Source organism: Somniosus microcephalus, chromosome 2, assembly GCF_052327205.1.
Source record: "Somniosus microcephalus isolate GS21.2 chromosome 2, FLI_Smic_1.0, whole genome shotgun sequence".
Taxonomy (NCBI): domain Eukaryota; kingdom Metazoa; phylum Chordata; class Chondrichthyes; order Squaliformes; family Somniosidae; genus Somniosus; species Somniosus microcephalus.
The window spans coordinates 318608735-318612821 of record NC_140988.1 but is presented as its reverse complement, the minus strand read 5'-3'; positions in this window follow the sequence as shown (position 1 = coordinate 318612821).

Genomic DNA, 4087 nt, shown 5'->3' with positions numbered 1-4087 from the left:
TCCAAGGGCTGTCCTGATGGCGTAGGGTCCGTCATCCTTGCTGTTTATCACCTGCCATGGCTCCATAGTTTTGTAGGCATTGGTTCCAATTAATAGGCCAATTTCTGCTTCAATGTATGGGAGACGCACCTTTTCTAGGTAGGGCCATCTATCCACGTCCTTCTGCAGGGCTAGGTTCCCTATTCTAACAGGAATCTCCCTCTGTGTGAAAACATTAGGCAGGTCTATGAAGTCCTTCTCTTCAAGTCCACACACTTCTAGGTCTGACAGGATATAACTTTGCATTGACTTCTCATGACCCATGGTGCGTAATAGGATTTCTGTTCTTCTGCCTCTAACGTTCAGCTGTCGCATGAGTGATTCTGTGCAGAACGTTGCTGAACTACCTGGATCCATGAAGGCGTAAGTCTCCACAACCTTCTCACTCCTCTTAGACTTGATCCTTACTGGTACGATGGCAAGAATACAGTCACTGTCACCGGCCCCAGTGAGTCCACAAGTCTCTGGTTCTAGCGACACCAGAGCACTTGAAACAACCTTCTCGTCGGTATTGTTTTCTTCACTCTTCTTAGAGACTTGTTCTTCTTTATGGATATGCAGCAGACTGGGATGTTTCCGAGTGCACTCTCTGCATGTTGTTCTTTGCTTACAGTTTCTACTCAGGTGCCCCTGAGAGAGACATCCAAAACATAGGCTGTTGTACTTCAGGAATTCGATTCTGTCCTTATGTGGCTGTGCTTTGATGTCGCTGCAGAAATCCAATGTATGATTCTTCTGGCAGAATAAGCATGGCTTCTGAAAGGCATTAGCAGGCGTCACTGTGCTGCTCTTTTTGGGAGATGAGTTCTGGGGCCTTTCTTCCTCGGCCTGAGTGACAATAGTTGCAAAGCTGCTTCCCCTGGAACCACCTTTCCTGAGAGTCTTTGATTCAGCAGGCTTGGCTTTCACTCTTCCATCGGTGGTCGGGCTGACATCCTGGATGTTTCCAAACAATGGGTCCCTAGCAATTTTAGCCTGTTTGTCTATGAAATTCACTAAGTCTGCAAACCTGGCTCTACTTTTCCGTCTCTCCATTATCTCAAAGGCTGTTCTTCTCCATCGTTCTCTCATCCTGTAAGGAAGCTTAGAGATGACGATTCTCATAGTCGTAGGATTGTCCATCTCTTCCATGAATTCAACATCCTCCATGGTGTTGCGACATCCTATGAGGAAGAGAACATATGCGTTCAATGCCTCTCCGTCTTCCGATCTGATCTGTGGCCACTTGGTAGCCTTTTCGACATATGCAGCGGCTATCTTCAGCTCGTTACCATAGTGCTCCTGCAGCAACTTCCTGGCTTCTATGTATCCCTGGTCCGGTCTCATGTGTTCACAGCTTCTGACCAGGTCTTGTGGTTTACCACTGGTGTACTGTCCCAGGTAGTACAACTTATCACTGCTGCTCTCTGTCTTGGAGTCAATGGCTTGTTCAAAGGATCTGATGAAGGGCTTATACTTGAGTGGGTCGCCTTGGAACACTGGTATGTCTCTTTGAGGGAGTCGAAACAGATTCTGTTGTTTTACAAGCATCTCTGTAATTTTGTTCTGACGTTGCATCACTCGGTATAGGCTTCTCCCTGTGTCTTCAGGCCTCTGGTGGTCATCAGCAGGGTCTAGTCTAGACCGTCTGACGTCTGGGGTAGCATCACGTGCTCCTGTTAGTGGAGAGGCCACTCTTCCACGCTGTAATGCCGGGGAATTGCTTTCGGGCTCTGTTGTAACTCTTGAAGGTGCCCTGGATCCAACTCTATGTGGCAACGTTGACTGGCAGTGGCTCCCGCCGTCCCGTGAGCCTTCATAATCTTCGTACGCACTCAACCTGGCATCTGAGACCTCGATAGCTGTTTTCATCTCCAGCCGTTCTTTCTTTGCCTGCACCTGGGCCCGCTGGGCCTGCACTTGGGCCTGTTGGGCCTGCACTTGGGCCTGCAGTTGGGCCTGTTGGGCCTGCAGTTGAGCCTGCAGTTGGGCCTGTTGGGCCTGCAGTTGGGCCTGCAGTTGGGCCTCTTGGACCTGCAGTTGGGCCTCTTCCTGTTCAAGAGCTTGCTTCTCATCTAAAGATGCTGCGCGCGCCATCAACGCCGCCCGTTCAGCCTCCGCTCTCATGCGTCGCGCCGAGCTTGTGGTAGAAGCGACTGACCTGCGTCCAGAAACAGAGCTACCTTCTTTTCGATTTTTGCTCGGTCTGGCGGAAGTCTCTGAAATGCTATCGTCTGGTCCGACTTCATCGTCAACCTTATCTTTCTCTGCTGTATCAGCATCTTGACGAATTTTTAACATCCACTGCTCCATGGCCTTGATATAGTCCTTAATGCTGGTTGATTTAAGATCAAACCAGTCGTGCTGATCAGTGTTTCCCTCTTCTTCAGACAGAAGTGCTAATACATCTTCATTGAGTATATTAAATTCTTCATGCAGCTTGGAGAAATCGTAATACATCATGTCTTCAGCTTTCTTAATATTAGCATTATCTTCCATGAGACGATCAATTATCTTCATTTTTCCAGTTATCTGAACTAATTTAGCCTTCCTTGCACCTATGCTTCGATGTAACTTTTCTTCCCTTGCCTTCGGGGTGAGCTTTATTTCCCTCTTTTGGCCAGCAATCCTTCTGGCTGGGGGAAGCTCCTGGCTCCTTAAGGCCTCGGCCATTTTACCCGCAGCTCTTATTTAGCTTCTCAACAGAATGAACAAAGCAAGTAACAGTCACTGTACCTTCGCTTTCTTAAATTGTCGTCTGGCTCCGTGACAATTCATGTATACGTTCGCCGACGATTCCGTCCCTTCCTTCTTAGGGAGCTAGTTTTTGACGAATGTAGTGGCGCTTCTTAGTTTCCAAACAGGCAGGCCACTGGGCTGTGGGGCCTTTAACATCGAGTAGACGCGTGTCGAAATAAAACGTTCCCAAACGTAGCTTTGTCTTTTAAACGGTTTACTATAACACTTAACAAACAGAATTACAAAGCAAACACGTATAAACGAACACGGTCAAAAACTGTACTGCTCCAAACCTCACAGCTTCTGCCTCTTTCACCACGTGCAGTTTAAAACTGTAAGATGGCTGCACCCATGTGTGGCTTAGGGACTGTTCCATTGTGGCAAGAATAAAGGGGGTGTCGGACTATACTACTGGAGCAAGAAAATAGGGGGTTTCTTAATACAATAAGTCGTTCAGGTAAATTAACTGTATTATGCCATTTAGTCACTATTTTAAAGTATTTTCTTAAGCTTTTATGGCTCTTACACTAACCTCAAATCTGCTTTCACTCTCCATCCCACCCGAACCCATGTGATCTGCTGGGAGAGGCGAAAAACCAGATAAAAAACCCAATGGCCAATTTGGGAGAAAAAATCTGGGAAATTCCTCTCTGACCCATCTAGGCGATTGAAACTCGCCCAGGCGATCACTCTGTCCCTGTGTTTCCTGCAGTACTTACCTTCTAAGAACATAAGAACATAAGAAATAGGAGCAGGAGTAGGCCAATCGGCCCCTCGAGCCTGCTCCGCCATTCAATAAGATCATGGCTGATCTGATCCTAACCGCCAATCTACTATCACAGAACTATCTCCTGAATCTAACAGAATTAGACACATGAAATAGGAGCAGCATCAGACTACACGGCCCCTGGCCCCGCTCCGCTACCCACAGGGCCATGACCGATCCGAACCTAGACTCATGTCCAAATTCCTGCCTGCTCCCCGTAACCCTTAATTCCCTTTACTTCTAGGAAACTGTCTATTTCTGTTTTAAATTTATGTAATGATGTAGCTTCTACAGCTTTTTGGGGCAGCATATTCCATGGACCTACCACCCTCTGAGTGAAGTAGTTCCTCCTCATCTCAGTTTTGAAAGAGCAGCCCCTTATTCTAAGACTATGCCCCCTAGTTCTAGTTTCACCCATCATCAGGAACATCTTCCCCGCATCCACCCGATCCAACCCCTTCACAATCTTATATGTTTCAATAAGATCGCCTCTCATTCTTCTGAACTCCAATGAGTAGAGTCCCAATCTACTCAACCTCTCCTCATATGTCCATCCCCTCATCC